This window comes from Heterodontus francisci, chromosome 35 (genome assembly GCF_036365525.1).
Source record: "Heterodontus francisci isolate sHetFra1 chromosome 35, sHetFra1.hap1, whole genome shotgun sequence".
Taxonomy (NCBI): Eukaryota; Metazoa; Chordata; class Chondrichthyes; order Heterodontiformes; family Heterodontidae; genus Heterodontus; species Heterodontus francisci.
Genome location: NC_090405.1, coordinates 18,390,997 through 18,403,525, shown reverse-complemented (window position 1 = coordinate 18,403,525; position 12,529 = coordinate 18,390,997). Strand labels below are relative to the sequence as shown.

Sequence of the window (12,529 nt, the reverse complement as noted above, 5' to 3'; positions counted from 1 at the left end):
TATGTTGCCTCCCTAATACTAGGGTCAAGGATGTTTCGGAGCAGCTGCCGGAAATTCTGAAAGGGGAGGGTGTGCAGCCAGAGATCGTGGTCCATATTGGTACGAACGACATAGGCAGGAAGAGAGATGAGGTTCTGCAAAGTGAATATGGGGAGTTAGGCAGAAGGTTAAAGAGCAGGACCTCTAGGGTTGTAATCTCAGGATTACTCCCTGTGACACGTGCTAGTGCGGGTAGGAATAGGAGGATTAGGCAAATGAATGCATTGCTGAAGACTGGCGAAGGCGGGAGGGCTTCAGGTACTTGGATCATTGGGGTCTCTTCTGGTGCAGAGGTGACCTGTACAAGAGGGACGGGTTGCATCTGAACTGGAAGGGGACCAATATCCTTGTAGGGAGATTTTATAGTAATACACTGGAGGGTTTAAACTAGTCTTGCAGCGGGGGTGGGACCCAAAGTAGTAGTCTCTCCGATGAGATAGTTGAGGCAAATGGAGAGGTTAAAGCAAGCAAGTCCAGTAGGCAGGCCAGGCAGGGGCAGGACAGGGAGCGTGGAAGGTGTGGTGGGCTAAACTGCATTTACTTTAATGCAAGTATCCTTACAGGTAAGGCAGATGAACTCAGAGCATGGATCGGTACATGGGATTGTGGGATTGTAGCTATTACGGAAATGTGGTTGAGGGATGGGCAGGACTGGCAGCTCAATGTTCCGCGGTACCAATCCTTCCGGCGTGACAGAGGTGGAGGTAAGAGAGGAGGGGGAGTTGCACTATTGATTAGGGAGGACATCACGGCAGTACTTAGAGAGGATATCCCGGGGTGAATGTCCAGTGAGGCCATACTGGTAGAACTTAGAAATAATAAAAGGGTGATCCCTTTGATGGGATTATACTATAGGCCCCCCAATAGTCAGAGGGAAGTGGAGGAGCATATATGTAGGGAAATCACAGATAGGTACAGGAATTATAGGGTTGTAATAGTAGGTGATTTTAACTTCCCTAATATTGACTGGGACTGCCTTAGTGCTAAGGGATCAGATGGGGAAGAATTTGTTAAGTGAGTCCAGGATAGTTTTCTGAAGCAGTACGTGGATGGCCCGACTAGAGAAGGGGCTACACTCGATCTCCTCTTAGGAAATGAGAATGGGCAGGTGGTTGATATGGCAGTGGGGGAGCACTTTGGGACCAGTGACCATAACTCTATTAGCTTCAAGATAGTTATGAAAAAGAATAGGACTGGTCCTCAGGTTGAAATCCTAAATTGGGGGAAGGCTAATTTCCATGGCATCAGACAGGAACTCTCAAAAGTTGAATGGGAGAGGCTGTTTACAGGTAAAGGGACGTCTGGCAAGTGGGAGGCTTTTAAAAGTGAGATAGGAAGAGTTCAGGCCCAGCATGTTCCTGTTAGATGGAAGGGCAAGGCTGGCAAGTTTAGGGAACCTTGGTTGACGAGGGATATTGAGGATCTGGTCAGGACAAAGAAGGAGGCATACGTCAGGTATAGGCAGCTGGGATCGAGCTAGTCCCTCGAGAAGTATAGGGGATATAGGAGTATACTTAAGAAGGAAATTAGGAGGGCGAAAAGGGGCCATGAGATTTCCCTGGCAGATAAGATAAAGGAGAATCCTAAAAGATTCTATAAGTGTATTAAGAGTAAAAGGGTAGCTAGGGAGAGAGTAGGTCCCCTTAAGGATCAGTGTGGCAATCTATGTGTGAAGCCACGCGAAATGGGCGAGGTCTTAAATGAATATTTCTCGTCTGTATTTACCGTGGAGAAGGTCATGGAAGCTAGTGAGTTCAAGGGAGGGAACAGCGATATCCTGCAGCATATCAACATTACAAAGGAGGAGGTGTTGGAGGTTTTGAAGCGCATTAAGGTGGATAAATCCCCAGGGCCTGATCAGATGTATCCTAGGATGCTATGGGAAGCAAGGGAGGAGATTGCTGGGGCGCTGGCAGAGATTTTTGTATCATCGTTAGCCACGGGTGAGGTACCGGAAGACTGGAGGATAGCTAATTTGTTAATTAATAAATTAAATAACAAATCATGTCGCCTCTTTCTCTTCTAAACTCTGGCGGAGACAAGCCTAGCTTGTCCAATCTTTCCTCGTAAGACAGCCCACCCATTCCATGTATTAGTCTCGTAAACTTTCTCTGTACTACCTCCAATGCATTTACATCCTTCCGCAAATAAGGAGACCAGTACAGTACTCAGTACTGCAGAAGAGGTCTCACCAATGTCCTGTATAGCTGAAGCATAACCTCCCTACTATTGTATTCAATTCCCATGGTGATAAATGATAACATTCTATTAGCTTTCCTAATTACGTGCTGGACCTGCATACTAACCTTTTGCAATTCATGCCCTCGGACACCCAGATCCCTCTGCATCTCAGAGCTCTGCAATCTCTCACCATTTAGATAATATGCTTTTTTATTCTTCCTGCCATAGTGGACAATTTCCGACTTTCCCACATTATACTCCATTTGCCAGGTCTTTGCCCAATCACTTAACCTATCTATATCCCTTTGTAGCCCCCTTATGTCCTCTTCACAACCTACTTTCCTACCTATCTTTGTGATCAGCAAATTTAGCAGCAATACCTTCGGTCCCTTCATCTAAGTCATTTATATAAATTGTAAAAAGTTGAGGCCCCAGCACAGATCCCTGTGGCACACCACTCGTTACTTCTTGCCAACCAGAAAATGACCCATTTATGCTGACTCTCTGTTTCCTGTCAGCTAGCCAATCTTCTATCCATGCCAATATGTTACCCCCGACACCATGAGCTTTTATTTTCTGCAATAACCTTTGATATGGCACCTTATCCTTCTGGAAATCGAAATACAATACATCCACTGGTTCCCCTTTATCCACAGCACATGTAACTCCCTCAAAGAACTCCAATAAATTGGTTAAACATGATTTCCCTTTCAAAAAACCATGTCGACTCTGCCTGATTACCTTAATTTTTTCTAAATGCCCTGCTATAACATCCTCTGTAATAGCTCCAAACATTTTCCCTCAGACAAATGTTAAGCTAACTGGCCTGTCGTTTCCTGCTTTCTGTCTCCCTCCCTTTTTGAATAAATGAATTACATTCACTCTTTTCCAATCTAACGGAACCTTCCCGAATCTAGGGAATTTTGGAATATTAAAACCAGCGCATCAACTATCTCACTAGCCAATTCAGGACCTGGCGACTTGTCAACCCGCAGCTCTAACAATTTGTTTAGTACCACTTCCCTGGTGATTGTAATTTTCTTGAGTTCCTCCATCCCTTCAATTTCCTGATATACGGCTAATACTGGGATGTTATTTGTATACTCAATAGTATCAAAGTAGATGCAAAGTATCTGTTCAATTCATCTGCCATCTCTTAATTATCCATTATTAATTCCCCAGACACACTTTCTATTGGACCAACAGTCGCTTTGTTAACTCTTTTCTTTTTAAAATATCTATCGAAACTCTTACTAGTTGTCTTGAAATTTCTTGCGAGCTTTCTCTCATACTCTAATTTTACCTTCCTTATCAATCTTTTAGTCATTCTTTGCTGTTTTTTTTATATTCTGTCCAATCTTCTGACCTGCCTCCCACCTTTGCACAATTATAGGCTTTTTCTTTAAGTTTGATAGTATCTTGAACTGTTTTCGTGAACCATGGATGGTGAGTCCCACCTTTGGAACTTTTCTTTCTCGTTGAAATGTATCTATTCTGTGTATTCTGAAATATCCCCTTAAATGTCTGCCACTGCATCTCTATTGACTTATCCCTTAACCTAATTTGCCAGTTCACTTCAGCTAGCTCTGCTTTCATGACCTTATAATTGCCCTTATTTAAATTTAAAATACTAGTCTGGGACCCACTCTCCTCTCCCTCAAACTGAATGTAAAATTCAATCATATTATAATCGCTACTACCTAGGGGCACCTTAACTATGAGGTCATTAATTAATCCTATCTCGTTGCACAATGCCAGGTCTAGTATAGCCTGCTCTCTGGTTGGCTCCAGAATGTATTGTTCCAAGAAATTATCCCCAAAACATTCTATGTATTCCTCATCTAGGCTACCTCTGCCCATCTGAATTTTCCAATCTATATGTAGATTAAAATCCCCCATAATTATCACAGTACCTTTCTGACAAGCTGCCATTATTTCTTCTTTTATATCCCATCCGACAGTGTGGTTAATGTTAGGTGGCCTGGACACCACTCCCACAAGTGACTTCTTGCCTTTATGATTTCTCATTTGTACTCAAACTGCTTCTGCATCCTGATCTCCAGAACTCAGGTCATCCCTCTCTATTACGCTAATACCATCATTAATTAACAGAGCTACCCCGCCACCTTTTCCTAGATTCCTGTCCTTCCAAAATGCCATGTCACCTCCAATATTCACATCCCAATCTATGTCGCCCTGCAGCCATGTCTCTGTAATGACTATCAGATCGTACTTATTTATTCTATTTGTGCTCCCAGTTCATCTGTTTTGTTTCAAATGCTCCATGCATTCAGATACAGAGCATTTAGTTTTGTCCTTTTATTATTTTTGTCACCTCTAGCCTTATCTGTCGATTTACTCTTAGATTTGTACATTCTGTCCCTTCCTGTCACAGTCTGTTTATCATTTCCCATATTTATACCTTTCTCTCTTGCCTTGTCTCTCCTCCTTGATTCACCATATCTTCCCAAATTTGATCCCTTGCCTCCACTATTCGGTTTAAAACCGTCTCTACTTCCCTCGTTATGTGGCTCGCTAGAACACCGGCACCAGCACGGTTCAGGTGTAGACCGTCCCAACGGTACAGCCACCTCTTTCCACAGTACTGGTGCCAATGCCCCATGAACCAGAACCCACTACTACCACACCAGTCTTTCAGCCGCACATTACTTTCTCTAATCTTATTTGTCCTATGCCAATTTGCACATGGCTCAGGTAATAATCCAGAGATGATTAACTTTGAGGTTCTGCTTCTTAATTTGGTGCCTAATTCCTCATACTGACTTTGCAGAACCTCTATCCTTGTCCTGCCTATGTCGCTGGTACCGACATGGACCACGACGACTGGATCCTCCCCCTCCCATTGTATGTTTCGCTCCAGCCCTGAGCAGATGTCCTGAATCCTGGCACCGGCAGGCAACACAGCCGTCTGGACTCTTGCTTTTGCTGCAGAGAACAGAGTCAATCCACCTTACTATACTGTCCCCTACTACCACTACATTCCTTTTTTCTCCCTCTTTGAGCCGCAAACACTTACTGCAGACGTGTTTGCCCTGGATCACACTGGCATCCAGGAACTCCCACATGCTGCAGCTGTGACACATCACCTGTCCTGTCATCCTTAACGTGTTTCAATTAACTACTTAAATATTTTATTCAATTATTCATTTTATTGCATATTTTATTAAACTTACCACTAGTTTGTTTACTATTTTAAACGTTAGGACTAAAATGGATCTTAATCACTTACCAGATGCGCATCAAGCAGGTCGGTTCTTCCAAAACAATCAACTACCTGCTTGCCTGTGATGTCACAGCTTACCAGATCCTCACCAAACAGCTCCTTCCACTGCACCGAAGAAAGAACCAAATCCTGTATCCTCACCCCAGCGGCTCTCTGTTTCCCTGCTCTCACTCTCCATTGTGACGTCACTCCTCGATTTTTTTCCCCTGCTCTGCTCCTGCCGTGCTCCTCTCTCTCTCGCTCTGTCTCCGAGTCTGTGCTTTTGGCGCATTTCTTCATTTGTTGTTCCGTTGTGCTCCTCTGTTTCTGGTCCAAAATCTGACTCTGGTGGGACTTGAACCCACAACCTTTGAATATCGTCTTAATCATTATTTAGAAGTCCAACACGCTATCCATTGCACCACAGAGCCTCACACATTTTTATTAACATCACTAAGGCCTTTGATCTGGTCAGCAGAGACGGCCTCTTCAAACTGCAATGGAACATAGGCTGCCCTCCTGACCTCTTGGGCATCATCTCTTCTTTCCACGAGAACATGCACAGTTCCATCAGTTACAATGGAGCAACATCAGACGCTTTCAAGATCAGCAGTGGGGTAAAGCAGGGCTGCGCGCTGGCGCCAACTCTCTTAGGAACAGAGGAACATAGGAGTAAGCTATTCAGCCCGTCGAGCCTGCTCTGTCATTCAATTCGATCATGGCTGATCACCTACCTCAAAGCCCCTTTCCCATGCTATCCCCATATCCCTTGATGTCATGAGTATCAAGATTTCTATCAATTTCTGTCTTGAACATGCTCAATGATTGAGCTGCCACAGCCCTCTGGGGCACAGTATTCCAATGATTCACCACCGTCTGAGTGAAGAAATTCCACCCATCTCAGTTTTAAATGGCCTACTCCTTATTCTGAGACGATGTCCTTTGGTTTTAGACTCACCAACCAGGGCAAACATCCTGTCTACATCCACACTGTCACGCCCTGTAAGAATTTTGTCAGTTTCAATCAGATCACCTCTCATTCTTCGAAACTTTAAGGAATACAGGCCCAGTTTCCTCATAAAACAATCCCACCATCCCAGGGATTAGTCTGGTGACATAAAAACAAGAAATGCTGGAACCACTCAGCAGGTCTGGCAGCATCTGTGAAAAGAGAAGCAGAGTTAACGTTTCAGGTCAGTGACCCATCTTCGGAACTGACATATATTAGAAAAGTCACAGGTTATAAGCAAGTGGGGTGGGGGTGGGGCAAGAGATAACAAAGGAGACGGTGTAGATTGGACAAGGCCACATAGCTGACCAAAAGGTCATGCAGCAAAGGCAAACAATATGTTAATGGTGTGTTGAAAGACAAAGCATTAGTCCAGATTAGGTGTTAATGGACTGAATATTGAACAGCAGGAAGTACAAACCTGAAAAAAAACAGTAGGTAAGCAAACTGAACAAACTGAGATGAAATGAAATAAATGCAAAAAAAAGATTAGTCTGTTGACCCTCTGTTTCACCCCCTCTATGGCAAGTGTATCCTTCATAAGATGAGGAGACTAAACTGGACACAATACTCCAGTGCGGATTCACCAAGGCTCTAGACAATTGCAGCAAGACATCTTTACTCCTGTACTCATGACCCCTCGTGTGGGTACAACATACCATTTGCCTTCCTAATTGATGCTGCACCTGCACAAGAGCTTTTAGTGTCTCAGGAACAAGGACACCCAGGTCCCTTTGGACATCGACACTTCCCAACCTCTCACCATTTAAGAAATACTCTGTCTTTCTGTTTATTCTACCAAAGTGAATAACTTCACACTTATTCACATTATATTCCATGTTCTTGCCCATTCACTTAGCCTCTCCAGGTCCCCTGGAAGCCTCTCTGCATCCTCCTCACAACTCACACTTCACCGAGCTTTGTGTCATCTGCAAACTTGGAAATATTACATTTAATCCCCACATCCAAATCATTTATATAGGTTGTTAACAGCTGTGGCTCCAACACTGATCCTTGCAGTACCCCAATAGTAACAGCCTGCCATCCTGAGAAGGACCCGTTATTCCTGCTCTCTGTTTTCGGTCTGTTAACCAATTCTCAATCCATATCAGTATATTATCCCCAAGCCTATGTGCTCTAATTTTGTTTACTCACCTCCTGTGTGGGACCTTACCAAAGGAAAATGCAAATACCACACATCCACTGGTTCTCCTTTATCTTTTCTATAGGTAACATCCTCAAAAATCTCAACAGGTTTTTCAAACCTGTTTTCCTTTTCATAAATCTATGTTGACTCTGCCCAATCATGTCATCATTTTCGAACTGTCTAGTTATCACATCCTTTATAATTGGCATATTCTTCTCCATGCTGCTATTGTACACTTTCAATTACTCAGATATAGGTGTTCACCTGCACATCAGAGCTGACGACAAGCTGTTCAACTTGGCAAGACTGTGCGCCAAGACCAAAGTGGGTAAATTCCTAGTCTGTGAGTTGCTATTTGCTGATGATGCTGTGCTGACATCCCATAATGAAGTTCAGTCACAGCAGCTTGTAGATCGGTTCTCCCTGGCCTGCAAAGAGTTTGGACTGACAATCAGCATCAGGAAGATGAAAGTTACGGGCCAGGACGTAGAGACTCCACTTTCCATCAACATCGACAACCTCACTTTGGAGGTTGTCAACAGCTTCACATACCTTCAATCAACAATCACCAGCAATCTGTCCCTTGATGCTGAAATCAGCACCAGGATTGCCAATGCTGCAGCTGTCATGTCAAAGTTGAGAAGACAAGTGTGAACCGACAGCAAACTGACCGAAAATACAAAGCTCCACGTGTACCAGGCTTGTGTTCTCAGCACCCTCCTTTATAGTAGAGAAGCATCAACAACTTATACAAGCCAAAAAAAGCGGCTGAACAGCTTCCACCTCCACTGCCTCAGATGGATACTGGGCATCTCCTGGCAGGACAGAGTGCCGAATGCGGAAGTACACCAGCGTGCAGGGATCCGCAGCATGTTTGCCCTCTTGAGTCAGCGGTGACTCTGTTGACTGGGCCAAATGGATGACGGTCACATTGCCAAATACATGCTCTATGGTGAGCTTGCTATCAGCATGAGATCAACAGGTCAGGGAAAAAAATCAAGTCCTTTGGAGAGGTTTGAGTTAATTCAGGAGAGTAGGCATGGATTTATCAATGGGAGTTCATGCTTGACGAATCTAACTGCATTTGTTGATAAACTATCTGAGAATACTGATGAAGGGAATGCAGTGGATGTTGTTTATATGGATGTTACGAAAGCATTTTATAAAGTACCACATAAAAGGGTGGTTAACAAAATTGGGGTTCATGGATTAGGAGGGTCAGTGTCCATTTGGATAGTAAATTGTTTTAAAGACTGAAAACAGCGAGTCATATTAAATGGTTCTTGGTCAGACCGGAGGATAGTCGACAGTGGTGTTCCCCAAGGGTCAGTGCCAGAACCACTGCTTTTTTTGCTAAAGGTAAGTGACTTGGATCTTGGAATACAGAGTAGAATCTCAAAATATGCCGATGACACCAAACTTGGAGGAGCGGCAAACAGTGAGGATGATATGAACTGCCTGCAACAGGACAGTGATAGGCTAGCAGAATGGGCAGACAGGTGGCAGATGGAATTTAATAGTGACAAGTGTGAGGTGATGTATTTTGGCATAAGGAATAGGGAGAGGCAATATATACTTAATGGCACAGTTATAAAGAGTGTGCTGGAATAGAGGGACTTGGGGTTCATGTGCACCGATCTTTGAAGGTGGCAAGACATATTGCGAGAGTGGTTAGCAAAGCATATGGGATCTTGGGCTTTATAAATAGAGGCATTGAGTACAAAAGCAGGGACGTTATGCTGAACCATTATAAAACTCTGGTTAGGCCTCAATTGGAGTGTTGCTTCCAGTTCTGCTCAGCAAACTTTAGAAAGAATGTGAGGGTCCTTGAGAGGATGCAGAGGCGATTTACCAGAATGGATCCAGGGATGGGGGATTTTAGTTACAAGGTTAGGTTGGAAAAGCTAGGATTATTCTGCCTATATCAAAGGAGATTGAGTGGAGAATTGATAGAGGTGTATAACACCTCGAGAGAACAGGCCATCCTAGACTGGGTATTGTGTAATGAGAAAGGATTAGTTAACAATCTTGTTGTGTGGGGTCCCTTGGGGAAGTGCGCCCATAATATGATAAAATTCTTCATTAAGATGGAGAGTGAGAGAGTTGATTCCGAGACTAGGGTCCTGAATCTAAACAAAGGAAACTATGAAGGTATGAGGGGGGAGTTGGCGATGATAGATTGGGGAACGTTACTTAAAGGGTTGACAGTGGATAGGCAATGGCTAGCATTTAAAGAGCGCATGGATGAATTACAACAATTGTTCATTCCTGTCTGTGCAAAAGTAAAACAGGAAGGGTGGCTCAACTGTGGCTTACAAAAGAAATTAAGGAAAGTATTAGATCCAAGGAGGAGAAATATAAAATGGCCAGAACAAGCAGCAAACCTGAAGATTGTGAGCAGTTTGGAATTTAGCAGAGGAGGACAAAAGGATTGATTAAGAAGGGGGAAATAGAGTATGACAGTAAGCTAGCAGAGAACATAAAAACTGACTGTGAAAGCTTCTCTAGATATGTGTCGAGAAAAAGATTAGTGAAGATAAATGTGGGTCCCTTACAGTCAGAAACGGGGGAATTTATAATGGGGAACAAAGAAATAGCAGACCAATTAAATACATACTTTGGTTCTGTCTTCACAAAGGACGATACAAATTACCTCCCAGAAATGTTGGGGAACATAGGGTCTAATGAGAAGGAGGAACTGTATGAAATCTGTATTAGTAGGGAATGTTTGGGAAATTGATGGGATTGAAGGCCGATAAATCCCCAAGGCCTGATAATCTGCATCCCAGAGTACTTAAGGAAGTGGCCCTTGAAATAGCAGATGCATTTCTGGTCTTTTTTCAAAATTCTGTAGACTCTGGAACAGTTCCAATGGATTGGACGGTAGTTAATGTAACTCCACTATTTAAAAAAAGAGGCAGAAAGAAAACAGCGAATTATATACCGGTTAGCCTGACATCAGTCGTGGGGAAAATGCTGGAGTCCATTATAAAAGATGTAATAGCAGAGTGCAATAATAACTCGTCTCCACTCCTAGTATTTCTAAATCCCACACATTCACTATAATGTGAACAATTATTTCCTGTTGTGTCTCTCTCAGATTTGTAAACTTCACTGTATTGGAGTGAGGTGACATCTACTGGCGGGAAGCAAGAACTGCAATCAAGCAGCAGAAACTCCACAGTCTGTCAGGGTTAAAGAAACATTGCAATGTGAGGATACAGCGAAGTGGTTTGATTGGGTAGATGGAGACATGATTCCACTTGTGGTGGTATCTGAAGCAAAGGCCAGAAATACAAAATTGTCATTAATAAAAGAAATGAGGAATTCATGAAAAATGTAGTAACGTAGTGAATGGTTAGAATGTGGATAGAATAGAAAGTGAGATTGGATGGACAGAAGCAGTCTGAAAGGATGGCTGAAACAAAAGGTGAGTGCCCTGAAACGTTAACTGTGTTTCTCTCAGCACAGATGCTGCCAGAGCTGCTGCACATTTCCAGCACTTTCTGTTTTTATTTCAGCATTTGCAGGATGTTGCTTTGATCTGAAAAAAAAATGGATGATTGGCTGGGGGGTTCCAGTGAAATTCCACAGCAGCTAAAGAAACCTGACTGGTCAGTGGCTCGTTGGTCTAGGGGTATGATTCTCGCTTAGGGAATGTGGTTGATTAACATGTAAGAAATCCAGAGTTCTAATCCCAGATGAGCCCTGGCCTGCTGGCATTTTTAGATTAAGGTTATCTATTGGTTTCAGCCTTGCAGAAGGTGGAATTGACTTCCAAACAGAGCTGGCTTGAGGACCAGACAACTGGATTCAAAGAGCTTGTCGACAAAATTGCAATTCACTAAATGTACAGATAGCCAAGTGGGAATATAAAGTTGTTGCTGTAATTGTGACCTGACTCCAAAAACAACAGGACTGGGTTCTGGACTGGAATGGAATAGAATTCTTCAGTGTTTCTGTTGTTTGGCTTGCATTGACTCATCGATTTTCTTGTTTTTCACTTTGTTGATGCCTTTGAATAATTGTGGATCCTTCTTCAGGGTGTCTTCTTTCACCAGGTAGTTCTGACCTCCGATGATGTTGATTGTAATCAGCTTCAATTCGCTGATAGTTTTGGAAGTGAGCAGATTTCCTTTGCTTGAGTCTACAACATGGAACTCAGTCTGACATGTGGACCCATGGGAGGATTTGAATGCCACCCCTGCGTTGGAGTTGCATCCATCCAATAAGAGACCGAGTCGAAGTGACAGTTCTGTCAGTCGAATATGAGACTTTTAATGGCAGGGTTGTGAGTTTGAGTGCCATTCTGTTTTTCCCTTTTTTAAGGCTTCATGAGCAGAGAGTACAGGGAGTGTTTGAAATGAGCAAGTCTCGCTTTGATTCAGGACTCTTACCTCTCAGCAGCATCTCACGATGAAAGATTGAATTTGATCTCATTTCATTCTCAGCTCGGGGTCAGTGTGGATCACTGGGACCTCTGGCTGTCTCCCGCTTCACAATCCATCAGTACTGAGAAAGCAATGGGGAATATTACTCACATGTTGTGTTCTTTAATTTTTTGGAAAACTTGAATGTATGTATTTTCTTCCAAAACAAGGACACCAAGCCGCTGTTAATGTAGGGCTGAAATAGCTCAGTTGGGAGAGCGTTAGACTGAAGATCTAAAGGTCCCTGGTTCAATCCCGGGTTTCAGCAATTTCGCTTCCTTATGCGTCCCTTGCCTTGGTTCTGATTTTCCAGTTGCACAATTTACTTTGAGATTATTTCCCAAGCACCAGTGGATTGAATTTGAGAAACAACACAGAGTCATTTACAACATAGAAGGTGGTCATTTGGCCTATCACGTCCATGCTGGCTCTCCCCGGAGCAATCTAGTCAGTTCCACTCACCAGCTCGATCCCTTTCCTCCTGCAAGTTTCTTTCCTTC

At 43.4% G+C, this 12,529-nt stretch overlaps 2 non-coding genes across 2 annotated transcripts; one reads left to right on the top strand and one right to left on the bottom strand.

Moving 5' to 3' along the window:
* Window positions 1-5,783: 5,783 nt before the first annotated feature.
* On the bottom strand, window positions 5,784-5,874 carry trnar-ucu (transfer RNA arginine (anticodon UCU)). The gene is given in 2 exon segments: window positions 5,784-5,819; window positions 5,838-5,874. It is a non-coding gene; the product is annotated as a tRNA-Arg (tRNA).
* Window positions 5,875-12,224: 6,350 nt separating this feature from the next.
* Window positions 12,225-12,297, top strand: trnaf-gaa (transfer RNA phenylalanine (anticodon GAA)). The gene has a single exon. It is a non-coding gene; the product is annotated as a tRNA-Phe (tRNA).
* The last annotated feature ends 232 nt before the right edge of the window (window positions 12,298-12,529 follow it).